This window comes from Botryllus schlosseri, chromosome 7, assembly GCF_051294905.1.
Source record: "Botryllus schlosseri isolate E-star chromosome 7, Bs_hap1, whole genome shotgun sequence".
NCBI classification, from domain to species: Eukaryota; Metazoa; Chordata; class Ascidiacea; order Stolidobranchia; family Styelidae; genus Botryllus; species Botryllus schlosseri.
The window spans coordinates 12,250,896-12,270,224 of record NC_137242.1 but is presented as its reverse complement, the minus strand read 5'-3'; the positions used below and the strand labels follow the sequence as shown (position 1 = coordinate 12,270,224).

Genomic DNA, 19,329 nt, shown 5'->3' with positions numbered 1-19,329 from the left:
ACTGTATTGCCTCATATAGATATATTGGTCGAATGTATGGAATATACAGGAGGATATGGCAAATGAGTCTGGCGTATAATTCAAATACACGGGCTAGTAAATGGTAAGTCACGTGGTACGAGAAGAAAGACATAAATCACGTGATATACAGATATGAGTGAGAGCCAGGGCTCAACAACAGTGGTTCTCCAACTAAGGGACGCGCTCCCCTGGGGCGCGCGTGAATGCCTCTGAACTGAAGGGGCGCGAAGCTGCGCTTAACTGAAAATTTTGTCACGCTCTGCGTGTTTTACCTTTAATTCATAGTTATTGATCTGCGTATAGTCCGAATTTCATATTTGAGAATTCACTCTTCAATAGTCATAACCTTCCCTGTCTTCAAGGGATTACCAGCATTCTGGTGGCATTTGGTGATATCGCCATAAAGTGGGCGCGAATATTTTCACTATCATAAATGGGATGTGTCTAAAAAAAGTTTGAGAACCACTGCTCTACAACTTTCATACCAAACCTTTTTACCATCAACAAGGTAACTCGGGAGATCAGTGAAGGTTAAAAATTGGCATAAATTAAACTGTTTTACCGACACCAGAGTGGCCTTTGATTGTACATAATTCTCGAAACGCGAATAGTGGCATTAGATTTCGGATTATTTTTTAATTGCATTCTATTAAATATTGTGACTATTTAGCACATACCGGCTGTATACAGACATGGATCGATTTGGGCTTGAATTTCATACGGAAAACAGATCGAGTAACCCGACTCGCTAAATACTTTATTCATGTTCATCTTGAATAGACTGGATTACTTTGACTTTGACGGCGGTAAATCGCGAGGTTTATTAGAAGACCTCATTACTTCGTATCGACTCATTGATATTTTTTCATGTATCGTGATATTGAAACGTGTCGAAGCAATAAATCAATATATGAAAGATAAAGATGCTCATAAAATTCAGGTCTATGCAATTTTTGTTTAAACCGTCGTAATAATCATCCGAGTGTCGCGTCGCAGTGATGTCGGATTGTCACGGCAGACTGGAAGGAAAAGCTGTTTTAGTCACCGGCGCAGGCAGCGGTATCGGTAGAGCAATATGCGAGTTATTCGCGAAAGAAGGCGCACATATCGCCGTCGTAGACGTCGATGAGAAAACAGCACTGGACACAGTGGCATTGCTAAAACATGACCAACACTGCGCCGTGAAAGCTGATGTTACCAACGCAGGCGACGTGAAGCGCGCGTTCAAACGGGCTGAAGAAAATTTTGGAAAAAAATGCGATGTAGTGGTCAACAACGCAGGGATAGTCGGAAGGCAGAATTCCGTGTGTGATATCACGAAGCGCGAATTCGAAGCTGTCATTAGTGTGAATTTGACAGGTGTGTTCCTAGTCGCCAGAGAGTACCTGAATTCTGTGAAATCAGTCGACAAAGCCGTTCGTGGCGTGCTGATCAACACTTCCAGTATCGCCGGTAAAATCGGATTCCCTTCCAATGGCGAATACGCGGCATCGAAAGGCGGTGTTGCGTCGCTGTCGAAAACGATCGCCGGAGAATTCAACATCCATAGAGTGCGCTGCAACGCTGTACAGCCTGGATTTACAGAGACTGCCTTGCTGAATGACGTTGACCCGGCTATAGTTGCAGCGTTAGGGAAGTTCATTCCGCTGCAAAGGCACGCGACTGTTGAAGAGATTGCGTACGGATTCCTGTATCTGGCGTCGGACGAGAGCTCCTACGTTCACGGTACCTGCCTGGAAATCACGGGAGGAATGTAGAACGATAAATCATAGCAAGTATGGAAATCTCGGTGGATTGTGACGCACAGCAATATCATCGTTTTTACTATAACTTTTTCGATATATATTCTGCAATACAGAGAAACGAGCGGAAGGAGGCAAAACGACATGGGGAAGAAATCAAACTCCTTAACACTCGTATCAATCTCAATTATTAGCTTCACGTCCCAGAAGTCGCGCTATCATTCTGAAATTCATATCATTTCAATATAAAAGTCAGTTGTGTAATATATATATAATAAATATTGTAGTAAGACCGGTACTTGTACAAAATCTGACTTGCGCTTGTGAAGAAACCTTGACGGGGATTAACGGAAAGCCTAATGAGAAGCGTCGTTGCAGTTTGTCGCATATGTCATTTGAAGTAATGCCGTATGATTTTTCAGAGCTATATAAAGTTCAGGTGTAATAAGGACAAACCGTTGAGTGACTATTCTGACTATACGGTAGGCAGAATATAGTCTCTAAATATAAAGTATTAGATTTACTGAAAGTGTAATAATAATTTGTTGTGAATAACCACGAGCAATATACTAACTGTAGATATGCACATGGGACAGTAATAAATCTCTTTTACAACACCGAATGTAGAATATTCGTATCATTACCTTTTTTTGGATTATCGATTTATATAGAGGGGCATGGATCGGAGCCGGATTGGATATCCTGCCGGATTCTCTCATTTTTCGCTGGCGCCAGTGTGTTGAAATAGCTCAGTGGTTAGGATGGATCCGCCTATCTCCTGATGCGGCCGGAGTCGGATCTATACTTCTTATAATACGGTCAGAATTGTTATTGATGAGCATGACTGTTGTAACTATAGTAACCACCAACCATACTTTTATAGTGAGTTATTAGTTTTAATGTTCGATACAAGACTGTATTGTATTAGTTTTAATATCATGCTTGTTTTGTTCTAATATATCCTGCATCCAGTACCGTGTGATCTACTGTGTTTGTAGTTCATTCCAAATAGATACTCGTAGATTATCATTAACGAAGTTTTTAGGATTGGATCACTGACATATCAAGAATCCAGCTCAGGAGTCGGATTAGAGAATTGAAAAGGAGGATCTGAGTCGGACAAGAGAATTTGTCGATCCGCCCGCTCTAACACGTACACGGTGTCCGGTCAATACCGAGAAAACCATTACCGAGAATGCCATTACCGAGAATGGACACCGCCGAGAATGGACATTACCGAGAATGGTCACCACAGAGAATGGACATTACCGAGAATGGACACCACTGAGAATGGACATTACCGAGAATGCAATATATGCAACGCAGGCATGTTATGCATATGCACAGGTCGTGTGAGTGCATCACGGCGTTGCCACATTCGGTATCGATGCTCAGGTATAAATTTCTCGACAATGTCAGTCCCAGTAAGCTATATTCTTGACATTGGCCATTCTCGGTGGTGTCTATTCTCGGTAATGACCATTCTCGGTAATGTCCATTCTCGGTAATGTACATTCCCGGTAATGGCATTCTCGGTAATGTCCATTTTCGGTCATGGTTTTCTCGGTATTGGTATAGAACCCACGTACACACAATCACACATACGTGAGCGATGAACAGATTCACATCGGCTGGCAGTTTCGAGAAGCAGGATATCGTTCGTTCTCGAGGCCTCTACGAATCGTATTCCGTCGTGCCAAGCCGTGAATATTCTATAGTCCATGTTCTGTCACGTTGTCTGGTTGTGGCGTCGTTCATTGGAGTGATTACGCTTTGCATGAAGTGGATTTAATTGCTTCCGGGCAACACGTTCTTTCTTTACCGAAACAACTCACAAGGTATAGAGCGATGAGTCACGACCGCAAGATGACTATCGAGCGCGCGGCTGTGAATCACTATGGTACGGAAACATTATAACGAGATCGGACTCACAAGTTCTGGATTGCGAGTCACAGCTGCACTTTGTTATACCATAGTGTCCTATATGGTGTCGACACAAGCACATCTCACGGCTCAGTGAAATTGATTCACGTCACAATTTCCATTTGGCTACAGGCAATTTGACGGTCATTTTTGACCGGCTTGCCGAGAATTAAATTTTGTGAAACGGGTATCAATCGAAAGCTGACTCTGCCTTGATTACGAAAATATAAATTTTATTCCGCTCGCGGCCCTGGAACCCCCACAATCAGCCTCGAATTTTTCATTGTTATGGAGATTGGCATTGGGACGCAACAATGCAGTCTGGCTCTTTTGCTCTCTCGTTACTCTCTCGTTTCGCCAGACAGCATTGTTGCGTCTCAATGCCTCTCTCAATCTGAGGGCTTTTTGACGTAGTTCCGATTCCCTGACAAGATTTTTATTTCTATTTTACGACAGTTGCTCTCGATTAAGACCAGTTTCATCAAATTTCAGCCCTCGGGTCGCACGCTATAACACCATAGGGTTACCATATTTTGGAAATCTGAAAAGAGGACACTTTTCAGAATTCCCAGTCTTGCAAAACCTGAGGAGAATTCTCAAAAAATGATAAATTTGTCCAGCTGTGTGGTCGGTTGACTAAAAAAAGATCAACTGTCCACTCATCTCCCGAAATACCCGCCTGAGCGTCCCTTCGGTGCTGATTTACGGCATCTCAGTAGTGGAATTTTGTTATAAATATGACCGAAATTCTCAAAAAAATAGGACAATATCTAAAAAAAGAGGACAAAAGGGCGTCCTCCGAGGCCACTTTCAAATAAAGTCAATAAAGAGGACGTATGGTAACCCTATATAACACCACCAATTATGCTGCTTTCAGATTGCTCAGCAATACGTTTAACTGCACGCCGGGACGTAACGACTGGAGTTGCGTATCTATATCCGTAGGTTAGTAATCTATAGTTATAATGGTAGGCCTACTCTTGTCTTGTTCAACGACATCAGTGTTTACCAAACTATTTGAGCTTGCGGTCCGCTGCATCGCGAATAAAGGATCAGTACCCTGACCCCATGTTCTACATTCTTTACAACTAATGAGAAGGGCTGGGCTCAATGATTTGAGTAATCGAATATGTATCGAGTAGTAATCCTAATGAGTCGAATTGAGCAGTGAGAAACAATATTTTCGAGTACTGAAATTATAACCTCTTAATCACTATCAACGAAAGTTATAGTTTCGATACTATTTCGTATTTTCCACTGTGGTAGGCTGTTTGGGATGGTGCGATACCTCAATTAATCATGTTACCCTAAAAAGACGATGTTCATCAAATTTGGTTAAATTCTAACCAGTATAAGCCGCCACAGAGCTAATTTGAATTCATTATGAAAATTTAAAAAAATCAATTTTTCTGTGAACCCAATGAAATTGTTTAGTTTTTTTCAAAAACAATTGAAAACAAATTTGACTCAATTCCAGCGAGTAGAAGCGAAGTTATTTGAGTTTTACATTAATAATTATCGGATTACCTAGCACCGTCAATGCTATTTTTTGCAAAGACCTTTCAACTGCAATAATCCGCTTCTACGGGTCGGAATTGATTCAAATTTGTTTTGCATCGTTTTTGAAGACAACAAGCAAATTTGAAATTGGAATCGGTGGAAAAAAGTTATTTTTGAACAACCCTATAGTACGTAGTCACGCCAAGCGCGAAACAATTTCATATTCAGGATGGAATTTTGTGTATAATATTGGTAACCGCATATAAAGCTATTGATTTTTCATCTTCTTTCAGTCCACGTGAAAAGATTTACAGGCAGAGCTGAAGTGTTAGTGGCGGTCATTTTCGCCCAAGGTTTTATTTGGCAACACACTTCGCGGGTGGCGAGATAGCTTAGTGGTATAATGCACATCTGCAAAACAAATGGGTTACGGATTTGAGTCCGGCCAAGGTAGACTCCAGAATTCCTACCCAAGTGTTGGAGGTTTATCTAGGCTGCTCTTCTCCATCTCATCCGTGCAATCGGTGTCTTGTATAAGCCTAGAAGTTCGCCGTGCTACAAGTCGACAGCTACGGAATAAAAATCAATAGAATTGGCGTGGTGTAAATGACCATAGCTGTCAACAAACAAGATGAATACCTCAAAGAAACAAACAAACACTTTGCGAAGTCGCATGTTGGCCATAACTTCAGAAGTCTTGATGTATCGTGGAGCGGTATGACCGGCCCTGAAATGTCATTTGTTTTTATAACTGATGCATACTTTTTTGTAGGGCCGCTGATAAAAAAGTTAACATTTAAAAACACTAAATCGCGCATAGCGCGAAGACAATTTTGAAGTTGTAGGATATCTTCCACAAAATACTCCGTAATTTACGTTGATTTGCCAAATAATTTTAGGCACCTTCGAGCTCTCCCGGTAGCCCCCCACCAATTAAGGGTTTGGGGTGCGCCACTTACGGTCCTGCATGTACCTAGAACTGCTAACCTACGTCTGTAACTGTCAGCCAAATAGATGATTGAATATGAAACATCAAAAGGTTGAAACAAATTGATATGATGCACTACATTTGTTAAAATATTTGCGACATACCGACGGAGACTCAGTCAAAACAGGCTGCGCGATTGTTAGAAGAGTGGCTTATCATACAGGTCATATCAGCGTATTGAGAAAATGTATGTACTGTACAGGTATGCCTATAGCGACTTTGTCAACGCTATAGGGTTACCATACGCCCTCTTTTAATAGGATTTGTCCTCTTTTATGACTTTTTTGAAAGTGTCCTCGGAGGACGCACAAATGTCCTCTTTTTTGAGAATTTTGTTTAAATATAGGGTAAAATTGGAGCGAGATACAATAAATCAGTAGCCTACTGAAGTATCGCTCCGGCGATTTTTTCGGGGACTGAGCCGAAAAGTTGACCTTTTTTCTAGTCAACCAACTGATAATGTGAAAGAAAACTGTATTTTGAGACCTGAGCCAGAAAGTTTACCTTATTTTATTCAATCGACCACGAGGCAGTAGGGGTCTCAGCTTTCCCGTGGCCACTTACTGGCCACTGATTTTTTTGTGGCCGGCCACGAATATCTCGTGGCCGGCCATGAAAATGCGTTGTCTCGTGGCCGGCCACACTGAATTTCATGGCCGGCCATAGGAATTCATCGTGGCCGGCCACGAGTTCATGGCCAGTTCGTGATTTTCGCACATCTAGTTGGATCAAAATCGGCCCTTTGCATCCAATTTGGCAATAGTCAAGTAGATCTTCTTCATTTGCAATGCGAACTTGCTGGCGGCAAAGTTTGTATAGACGACTTTCCACTATTATCGCGCGTACCTAAGTTACATTACCACTTTATTGAGTAGTTTAGGGATGGGTTCAAAATTTGCACGGCTTTACACGTGCTTACCTTCTGTAGCAATAAATTCAATTCCCACAAACTATTGAAAAAGTACTCTGGGACAGTGCGTTGTAAACCAACACCGAAACATACGTTCCTTGAACTTCCTAGAATCCAGATAAATATTTGATAGAGTGATGTATAAGCGTACATCTTATTGCTCAGTCAGACAAACGCCTTTACATTAAAACTGGTTTCCACGCAGCTTCCACGCCAGGCGATCAACGCAATGGGATTGCGTGGAAAGATAAAACCGTGGTGCAGACTCGATAGCCTTGCAGTTGCTTCGCATCTCTATCGCCCAATCCCATTAGTGATGCAAACGTAGATAATCTGACTCCCTGCCCCCCATTCCCTTTTCTACACAAAGAAACCGTCATACAAAAAGTTTGTTTATTCCGTTACCAATTTCGCAAAATCTGAAGCAATTGAAGATATGATTACAATCATTCACAATTCATATATAAGTAGTTGCATGAATGCAATGTGTCCAATACGTGCTTTTCACAGAAAATACCCAGGGGCACGAGAGATCAGATGCACTTTACACGGCGATAAGTATTTGCACTGCATTCAAATGTCGAATTATAATGAACGATTGGGACTTGTCTGTGTCATCAAGATTGTTCCCTGAACATTGATCGGGGAACATTCCATTGTTCCCTGCATCAACCACAAATATATCATGCCTATTGGCAAATTCGTAGGCTTGGCATGGGCAATTTTTCATCGATCGATGGCGCTGCATTGGATGTCGCATCGATCGATGGTGCTGCATTAGATGTCGCAAAGTATCTGGAGTTATCTATTAATATAACAGTAATTTAATTATATGGCAGGCACATTTACGTCCTGTGTCCCCCACATCGGCTAGCAGCTTGATCTAACAACGACATGCGATACAAAACGATCCTTGCACCCAAGTAATCAAGTATCCTCTGGCATACACGGCATCGTTAGTGACTGCGACATGCATCTCATTCGTACATTATTTGTTTGAGCCTGGAAGAACGGCACCTAGGTGGATAGGATATACATACAAATTATATAGGATCGGAAACGTGACCAAAATCAAATTTGTGGGAACAAAGCCCCACATTTTACCAATATTACCGTTAGGTTAGGCTACATCGTTGCCTTTATTCTACATCTACAGCACATCTGCAGTGTTTCAAGTTCAAGTGCTGCTACAGCATAGAAATATTCATAGATTCATCGACACAATTCTCATCGTGCAAATGAGTGCAAGCTCCATTGATGTTGAGGATCTCGAACGTCGCATGTCTTGTATAGCCGTACGATAATCAAATATGTATATAACCGTATATCGCGGTCTCATCATAGACCTGATACAGAAAGGAACGATTGGATCAGCTTGGCATTATCCAATTCACAGCTATTCAGCTATACGAAAGATAACAAACTATGGAATTGTTTGCAACTACATGTCCTATACCGTTGGAAAGACATATCAGATCGGGTGAAGCACCTGCCACAGCGAGCTCTGATTTGTTCTGTGGCCGGCCACAGAATGTCATGTGAATCTCACAGCTTTTCGGGAACTTATAGAGATTTTCTGACAGATATCTGGTATACATTGGTTTTTCAAGTCTATGCAGTTGCATACGATTAGCTATGACGAGTGTCAACCGAATATTTAGGTCGAGATAGTGTAATGGTTATGCGTCCGGCTTCTCGAGCGGTAGGTCGTGGGTTCGATCCCCGGCCGGGTCATACCAAAGACTCGAAAAATGGTATCCGCAGCCATCCTGCTAGGCGCTCAGCAATCACGGACAGCATGGAGGAGAAAAAAAAACGGGGGCGCAGACTAGATGACCTCATGGGGCCGTATCGCAACTCCGTCGCCAAAGCATCTCGATGGTGCAGGCGAGAAAGAATATCATATCTCTCTCTCTCTCTCTCTATTTCTATAACAAAAGATACAAATCAACACTTACCAGTTACCAGTTTTGATAATGTCTTCATCGCTTCTAGCTTTCTATACCATTATCTCCAGTTTCATTTAGCGGATATCCCCCTTTATAATGCATTCTTTACATCATTTTGTGTGTTTTTAATTGATATATAGAGACTATTCCGGATCGTTTCATCTTCTTCCTATCGTTTCATTGTATCGCTATTCGTCTGGTATTTCGGGTGAAAATGCATATAAACTGAGCTAAACTCTCGCTCTCACCTAGTTCTATTTACTGTAAGCCCATAATAGAACATAATTGATCATGCATTTGACCACGATTGGGCCACGTACAGTACTTAATATCAATACTAACTTGATATATTTCAGCCGGCCATGAAATTTGGCTATGGCCGGCCATGAAATTTAGTCATGGCCGGCCATGAGAATGAGTTTGACATGGCCGGCCACAGAAATTTCATGGCCGGCCATACTGAAATTTCATGGCCGGCCATGAAAATCACCATGGCCGGCCACAGAATAGCACTTTTCATGGCCGGCCACGGAATGTCTGTGGCCGGCCACGAAATTATCCGTGGCCAGTAAGTGGCCACGGGTATGCTGAAAGTCCGTCTCCCACGAGGTGGGAAAATTTGCCATTTTTCAGGATTTTTTTCAATTCAGAAATTTAAAAAAAAGTGGTCCACTTTTTAGATTTCCAAAATATGGTAACCCTGGTCAACGCCAATTTATTGATGACTTGAAATTGACTCGAAAATTTTGCTCTGAGTCACGAGTCAATCCACATTTTTGAAAGGCCGAATCAAGTCAAGTCAAGTCATCTGAAAAAGTTGACTCGAGCCATCCCAACACTGATATACACAAAGGCTAGGCTTACCATACGTCCTCTTTTAATAGGATTTGTCCTTTTTTTGAGTTTTTTGAAAGTGTCCTCGGAGGAGTGGGGAGGACGCCCTTTTGTCCTCTTTTTTGAGATTTTGTCCTCTTTTTTGAAAATTTAGGTCAGATTTAGAGCAAACTGCGAGTGATATGCCGAGTGATATCACAGAAGTGACGCTCCGGCGGGTATTTCGGAGTGAAAAACGGTGATTTCAGCTCTGAGCGAAAAGATGACCTTTTTTTTAGTCAACCGATCACAAAGTGGGAAAAATTCCCCGGTTTTTGAGAATTCTTCTCCGGTTTTGCAAGTCTGAAATTTCTGGAAAAGTGTCCTCTTTTTTAATTTCCAAAATATGATAAGCGTGACATAGGCCTATATATCATCGGAGAAAACGGGTAATTCGATAATCTTTACAGGAAATACTGTGTTGACTAAAAAAGGTCATTTACAACTCGACTCCAGAAAGACCAGCTAAAAACGTTCTGATTACAGATTTCGCGTCATTTATGGCGTTTTTAGTCGTGCCTTCACAATCGCCTGGCTGTCAAAGCTATAAATGAGGACGAATAATTGCCAAAAAGTAGGAAATATGGCGTCCTCGAGGGACAAGAGTACAAATCCTTCTGTACATGACGTATGGTAAGGGGTAACCCTTTATTCGGGTGTTGTGCGAATGCTTAAAAGTATTCACGACTGTAACTGATGGTGATACCCAGCAAACACATAATTGCCGAGGGATATCCAAGCAGTGTCCCACTGTCCGGTTAGACAGACGTGGGCTAATACTGGGCTATCCACGTTCGGAAATGTCCGGTTCGGATATCCTCGAACATGCATACAGCAAAAACATTTGGGATAGTCCACTAAAAGTCACAATTCAATTTTCACTGGATATCATAATATGACAGTGTGCGGATATTTCCATGTTGCTTCAGCTAAAAAGTCAACCTCTCAAGTTCTTGCTGATAAGTGCGCATATTTCATCCTTTCAAAATATTTCAAGAATACCGAGCGAGATAGTGTAATGGTTATGCGTCCGGCTTCTCGAGCTGTAGTTCGAAGGTTCGATCCCCGGCCGGGTCAAAGACTCGACAAATGGTATCCGCAGCTATCCTGCTAGGCGCTCAGCAATCACGGATAGCATGGAGGAAAAAAAAACGGGGGCGCAGACTAGATGACCTCATGGGGCCGTATCGCAACTCCGTCGGCAAAGCATCTCGATGGTGCAGGCGAGAAAGAATATCATAGATCTCTCTCTCTCAGTTCGAACGAAAATCGCACATTTACACACTGGTACTCGGGATAGTCCACTGAAAGTGCGAATCAGAATCCCAATGGATATCATATTCGTACAGTGTGAGGATAGTTTCAACTCCTGACGCTGATATGCACAGATTGCACATATTTCAGGATTTAAAAATATTTCAAGAGAATTTGAAAGAAAATCGTCACTGGATGTGATTCTTCAGCGACGTCAGCTCGTCGTGCCTGGAGCCATAACGTTGCTGATGGCGACTTGTCTGATCTTAAGACTACTCCTAGTCGTTATGGCATCCTCCTATCATTCATTGTATTGCAGTCTTGTGATGTTATGAATAAACTTTAACATGAACTTATCCCGTCGTTGTGACAGGGCTTTGGAGCCGGAGCCGGAGCCCGGAGCTGGAGCCCCGGAGCCGTGCATTTTCACCGGAGCTGGAGCCGGAGCTCTACATAAAATTTAGCTGGAGCCGGAGCCGGAGCTGGAGCCCGTTATTTGAGGAGTAGCTCCGGCTCCGACCTATTTCATAAGATGCTATTATATATGCAACAACCACATCTGCTGATTTATCATAATTGAACACCAGGCATGAATTTTAATGCTGTGCACAGCAATGGCATGGAGTAAATTGCGTTCTAGTGCAACTATGATGTTGTCGACAATTGACAAGTATTCAGTATGAAGTCAAAAGCCGGCACGGCGGCACCTATATGTCTTTGTTGCTACATGGATGTTACTGACGGCTGACGGACTCTAGATTACTATTGATAACTAACTTATTAGTAGATTAGCAATATATATAGACCAGGAATGGCCAACCTTTTCGGCTAAAGGGGCACATGCAATTGACGGACGAGTGCGTGGCCCACTAGCCACGCCAAGCGGGTAAAATTTTCTAAGTTTATAAATTAACTAGGTGAGTATTGCGGGTCTATTGTATACCGAATATTCGGCGTCTGGACACATCGATATCGAAGGTCTCCGATAACTTGCGACAATCATTTTGTGCCTACATTTCACCGTCGACGATTTTATGCGAGCGCAAACGCGAAAAGACTTTCTTCCTTAATTGCGAATACAGTTAGACTCAATCGGGTAAATTAGGCGTTTTTTTCATTTTCAGCAGGGGGTAGGCTACCAAGCAAGAAATCGTGTGACAATTAAACACGCGAAGCGTGAAGAAAAATTTCGCTACTATTTTAGTTTATTGTAATGTACGACGATTTACTGAAAATGTGACTGGACCCTGGATCTGCCAATGCGTCGGAACTGATATTTTAGTCATCAACATCTCAAGTGTCGCAGCCAGAATTGTAATTTTTGGTTGGCATTGCAAGTTCACAATCTGAGCAATTCATTTTCGATAATATAATAGGACATTACATCGGGCCCCGTGGATATACTCAGCTATCGCAGCTCCCGCAGCTATCGCAGCTATCACTTGTGGATATACTCAGCTATCGCAGCTATCACCAAAAATCGCAGACATACAGGTCATTTAAAGGTCACGTATCGTCTAGGGCACAGCTATCAGCGCTGAAGCTTGTCTGGGTTGAAATAGTGCGCAGCTATCAGTTCCGGAGCACGTCTGAGTGGAAATAGTGCGCAGCTATCAGATCCGGAGCCACTCTGAGTGGAAATAGTGCGCAGCTATCAGATTCGGAGCACGTCCTGGTTGAAATAGTGCGCAGCTATCAGCTCCGGAGCACGTCCGGGTTGAAATAGTGCGCAGCTATCACATCCGGAGCAAGTCTGAGTGGAAATAGTGCACAGCTATCAGCTCCAGAGCACGTCCTGGTTGAAATAGTGCACAGCTATCAGATTTGGAGCAAGTCTGAGTTGAAATAGTGCGCAGCTATCAGATTCGGATCACGTCCTGGTTGAAATAGTGCGCAGCTATCAGCTCCGGAGCAAGTCTGAGTGGAAATAGTGCGCAGCTATCAGCTCCAGAGCACGTCCTGGTTGAAATGGTGCGCAGCTATCAGATCCGGAGCACGTCCTGGTTGAAATAGTGCGTAGCTATCAGATCTGGAGCAAGTCTGAGTTGAAATAGTGCGCAGCTATCAGCTCCGGAGCACGTTCGGGTTGAAATAGTGCGCAGCTATCAGATTCGGAGCACGTCCGGGTTGAAATAGTGCGCAGCTATCAGATTCGGAGCACGTCCTGGTTGAAATAGTACGCAGCTATCAGCTCCGGAGCACGTTCGGGTTGAAATAGTGCGCAGCTATCAGATCCGGAGCACGTCTGAGTTGAAATGGTGCGCAGCTATCAGCTCCGGAGCACGTCCGGGTTGAAATAGTGCACAGCTATCAGATTCGGAGCACGTCCTGGTTGAAATAGTGCGCAGCTATCAGCTCCGGAGCACGTTCGGGTTGAAATAGTGCACAGCTATCAGATCTGGAGCAAGTCTGAGTTGAAATAGTGCGCAGCTATCAGCTCCAGAGCACGTCCTGGTTGAAATAGTGCACAGCTATCAGATTTGGAGCAAGTCTGAGTTGAAATAGTGCGCAGCTATCAGCTCCGGAGCACGTTCGGGTTGAAATAGTGCGCAGCTATCAGCTCCGGAGCACGTCTGGGTTGAAATATTGCGCAGCTATCACTACTGTGGATATACTCAGCTATCGCAGCTATCACCAAAAATCGCAGACATACAGGTCATTTAAAGGTCACGTATCGTTCAGGGCGCAGCTATCAGTTCTGGAGCAAGTCTGAGTTGAAATAGTGCGCAGCTAACAGCTCCAGAGCACGTCCTGGTTGAAATAGTGCGCAGCTATCAGATCTGGAGCAAGTCTGAGTTGAAATAGTGCGCAGCTATCAGGTACAGAGCACGTCCGGGTTGAAATAGTGCGCAGCTATCGCTACTGTGGATATACTCAGCTATCGCAGCTATCACCAAAAATCGCAGACATACAGGTCATTTAAAGGTCACGTATCGTTTAGGGCGCAGCTATCAGCGCTGGAGCTTGTCTGGGTTGAAATAGTGCGCAGCTATCAGATCCGGAGCACGTCCTGGTTGAAATAGTGCGCAGCTATCAGATCCGGAGCACGTCCTGGTTGAAATAGTGCGCAGCTATCACTACTGTGGATATACTCAGCTATCGCAGCTATCACCAAAAATCGCAGACATACAGGTCATTTAAAGGTCACGTATCGTTTAGGGCGCAGCTATCAGTTCCGGAGCACGTCCTGGTTGAAATAGTGCGCAGCTATCAGATCCGGAGCACGTCCTGGTTGAAATAGTGCGCAGCTATCAGATCCGGAGCACGTCCTGGTTGAAATAGTGCGCAGCTATCAGATCCGGAGCACGTCTGGGTTCAAATAGGACGCAGCTATCAGCTCCGGAGCAGTTCCGGATTCAAATTCATCCATTACATGGCATGCAAGGACTATCTTCGTGATTTTCAGTGTACAGGCTGGCAACTTTTCCAGTCGGTGGGCCGGATATAGGAAAATCAGGTACTTGGCGGGCCGGATTGCTGAATCGATACATTATTCGCCCATTTATCTACATATACAAGGAATAAACCGTATTTAATGAATGTATTTTAACGACAGCAGCGTCACTTCAAAGCCATTTCTCGCCGATAATGACGAATACAATGTGGATTTGAGAATAGCATTGTCACACAGGCGCCGCGATGTCTGTCAATCAACACACGGTGCAATCCCTAGTTAGATTTCAAGGCGTTCGATAACCCCGGTACAGCTAATTTACAAAGATATCAATTCATTAGGGTTGAGTAAGTGACGAGATATCGTCGTTGTTCAACTGTGTGGCCTGATTAATCTCGATATTGAATTCATGCGGTCCGCGTCCTCTACGAAATTTGAAAAGCGGCCCGCAACCCGTTTTGAGTTGGCGACCTCTGGTATAAGCGGTGTCTTACTGGGGTTACCATTAGGGTTATGACTAGAAAACAAAATTCAAAATTTTGTGTGTCCTGTAGTCACAAATGATGAGCCTTTGTGTCCTGATTTCAAAACTCACAAAAGTTAAGACTGTTTGAACAAAAACCTCCCGCACAAAAATTATCCAGTTTTCACTATATGGAGGATAGGCTTTCTTTTGTAGATACAGACTATAATTTATGTATCGACTGATTTGAATTTAACTGGCCCAATTCCAATTGCGAAGATTTAAAATAGTATTTTGGTACATTTTGATCGCCCAGATTGAATTATTTCTATCGTGTTCTTGTTAACAGTCAATATTAAATAATTTATAAATAATTGCTAATTCCGATTTTAGATGTAGACTGCATGTCTGGCACAAATCAAACTGGGTGTTCGTAAAGGCGAAAGTAGAACAACTCGAGGTATTTTCAGCGGTCTAGAAAACCGCTTAGAAGAATATGATGTACAATCTCATATATCATATGTGACACCGTAGCATCTGTTAATACTGGACGACAGAATGGCGTTGCTTCGAAACTGCGAAATGCAATGAAGAGTATGGGTTTTCATATCCCTTGCCAACATCATATTATCGATTCTTAAAGCATATATTAGAGTTCTTCGATCCAACGTCTTCAGGAAATCCAACTCTCAGCTACAAATTTGGAGATGATGTGGTAAAACACTACCAAAACTAGGTGCAATCCACCAAGCACGAATTTCAGATGAAAATATTAGAAAACCGATATGTAAGGATGATTTTAAGTTTATCTATATGGCATGTGCAGAACATGTCGTTCTTTCAAAGAAAATGGTATAGATTACCACTGATCAAATGGGATAAACTTCCATCTATACGCAATGCGAAAGGGTGCTCAAGGGCCATTATTGCGTACTTCCACTTCCCGAGATAGAGAATAACTCTGGAGATGCTTATTTATCGCAAATGCGTGTCAGGAAGACTGGTATTCTAACCAGATGTTTAAAGATGGTATATAGAGCCCTACCGATTATCGGTTCGTCGATAATATCGAGACGATATCACACTTTGAAAGAATTATCGGTATCGGCCATTGGTGCTGAAAAATTAACGGCAATTTGCGTGTGACGTCACAACATGGCGGAAGGAAGCCAGAAAACTATATAATCAGAGATCGCTAGACTGAGAATATTGATATATTTCATATATAGTTAACACTTCACAGGTGTCCAGATGCAGCCTTTCTAGTTCATTTCATGTTAAAGTATAACAATGACTGTAATAAGGTGTTCAAATAAATGCCCTCTGAAGATTTGAGAATGTGCTTATGTATGCATCCAACTTCTTTTGAATAACGGCTGAATGCATTGGGGTTATCGGCTGAGGTGTGAGATATTGGTTTTATCGGTATCGACCCAAAAATCCAATATCGGTCGGGCTCTAGAATATACCAAAGATTATTTGCTGCTATCTGTGCGGTCGAATGTCATGCAGCGATAAAGTGCCCCAAAACCCCATTGAAAGTCAGATTATGTCCGTCGGAGATGTCCCTGGCACTAACATAATAACAGAAAGGGAAGTCAAATTTATAGATGAACTTTAAAAGAAGTCCAAAATGACATATATTTGAAGATTAAATTTGTAGTAAAGAATATCTTTGAATTTTAAATTTTTTCCATATTTGGACTAGTGTCGAAAATTGATGTTAGTTTGTGCGGGACATTTTTTTCGATTTGAACAAAATGATTATAATTTTATTAATTTATACCAAAATGTTCATCAATTCCTGCTACAGGCAAAAAAATTTTTTTAGTCATAACCCTAGTTACTATACGTCCTCTTTTAAGAGATTTGTCCTCTTTTTTGACTTTTTTGGAAGTGTCGTCGGAGGACCACCAAATGTCCTCTTTATCGAGATTTTCCTCCTTTTTGAGAATTTTTGTTAAATATATGGCGAAATCGACTGAGAGACAGTAAATTAGCACTGAAGTGACGCTCCAGCGGCTATTTCGGGATATGAGCCGGAAAGTTGACCTTCTTTTAGTCAACCAATTAATAATGTAAAAGGAAAAACTGTATTTTGGGCGCTGAAAGAGAAAGTTGACCTTTCTTTGATTTAGCCAAACCGGCCACGAAGTGGGAAAAATTGACTATTCTTCGATATTTTCCTCTGGTTTTGCAAGTCTGAAATTTTGAAAAAGTGTCATCTTTTCAGATTTCCAAAACATCGTAACCCTACCTCTTGCAAAAGCCTAGAAGTGTGTCGTGCTACAATTCGGCGGTTACTGAATGAAAAATAAGAAATAACTGCCTGGTGTAAATGACCATTGTATAGTCGACAAACACCATGATTACCACAAACGACATTAGAGTTGAGTACATTGTAAATGACGATAATGCAAGTCTTCTCGCTTCGACGTAAGCACCACTCTCGCACGTTGCGCATGCGCGCACACGTATATCATAACATACAGTCACTAAAATTTGACGTAGTAAGCAAGTAGTTGGAAATCTCGGCAGACTGGGTTCGCAGGCCACATCATCATGCAAGACGGAAAACTCTCCGCCGGCCGGATCCGGCCCGCGGTCCATATGTTGCCCGCCCCTGACCTACACCTATGACGCGACTTGACTCAAGTCATTTTCTCAAAATACGGAAATGACTCGACTCGACTCGAGTCTATATGTGTAATGACTTGACTTGGACTCGAGTCATTGCACATGACTCGAACCAAGTCATATGACTCGACACTCAATCGGCCAAGACCGACATTTCATTGCAATTTTGAAGAATAGTAAATTAGCCACCCTATTGATATGATACTTGAAAATGCGACCAGAAACTATTATAAGTGAGGAAAATTAGTAATTTAGTATATTATAAATGCGAACCATTCGATATCACCAAACAGAGCTATAGAAAGTGGGTTTAACTATAGTTTAACAAGACTTTAAATGGAAAATGAGCAGTCAACACAATCACTTGGACTTGGACTCGAGTCATAATGCCATGACTCGGACTCGAACCTCTGCCCGATGACTTGGACTCGACCTTGACTTGGTGGCTGCACACTATTTCAACTCAGACTTGCTCCGGATCTGATAGGTGCGCACTATTTCAACCCGGACGTGCTCCAGCGCTGATAGCTGCGCCTTAAACGATACGTGACCTTTAAATGACCTGTATGTCTGCGATTTTTGGTGATAGCTGCGATAGCTGAGTATATCCACAGTAGCGATAGCTGCGCACTATTTCAACCCGGACGTGCTCTGGGGCTGATAGCTGCGCACTATTTCAACTCAGACTTGCTCCAGATCTGATAGCTGCGCACTATTTCAACCAGGACGTGCTCCGAATCTGATAGCTGCGCACTATTTCCACTCAGACTTGCTCCGGATCTGATAGCTGCGCACTATTTCAACTCAGACGTGCTCCGGAACTGATAGCTGCGCACTATTTCAACCCAGACAAGCTCCAGCGCTGATAGCTGCGCCCTAGACGATAAATGACCTGTATGTCTGCGATTTTTGGTGATAGCTGCGATAGCTGTGATAGCTGAGTATATCCACAAGTGATAGCTGCGATAGCTGCGGGAGCTGCGATAGCTGAGTATATCTACGGGGCCCTACATCGCGGGCCACGCGAAACCCTCTCGCGGGCCACATTTGCGGGCCAACCCTGATATAGACAGGACCATTCGATAATTTCAGAGCCGGAGCCGGAGCTGGAGCCGGAGCAGTGATTATAATGCGGCTCCGGAGCTGGAGCCGGAGCTAATGTATGATAGAAGAGAGCTCCGGAGCCGGAGCTGGAGCAGTTTAAATTTACGGCTGCTCCAAAGCCCTGGGTGATATTCTTAACCAAACAGATATCAAAGAAAACGTGAGTTTCTATTCAAAAAAATGCACAATTCATATAATTCTTGTAAAGTTTGAGCCAATAAAAACGGGCTTGTAAAGTTTCAGCGATAAGAAAAAGGCAGGGATATCTATAGTTAGAACTTCTGTTAGGCGTAGCAATGGTTACGAAGCTTGCGCAAAGAGATAGTAATATTCGCGAATAGTTGTCAGGATATGGTAAAATCTCATGCCGGTCTAGTGGTGAGCTTATTTTATGTCTACTTCATGCAGAAGGGACCATGATAGCTAGATACCTTGCGTTAAAAAGATTACCGCCACATGGCTCGTCATCCCAGTTTGGACCCGTGAGTCTCGCCACACTTTTCAAATGTGTATTAAGATCGAAGCTGGCATTTCAGACGCAGAGAGGAAGTTGCGGCTATGAAAATGAGAC

General features: G+C 42.8%; 1 pseudogene; it reads left to right on the top strand.

Moving 5' to 3' along the window:
• The first annotated feature begins 941 nt into the window (after positions 1-941).
• On the top strand, positions 942-2,735 carry LOC145443780 ((3R)-3-hydroxyacyl-CoA dehydrogenase pseudogene; annotated as a pseudogene).
• The last annotated feature ends 16,594 nt before the right edge of the window (positions 2,736-19,329 follow it).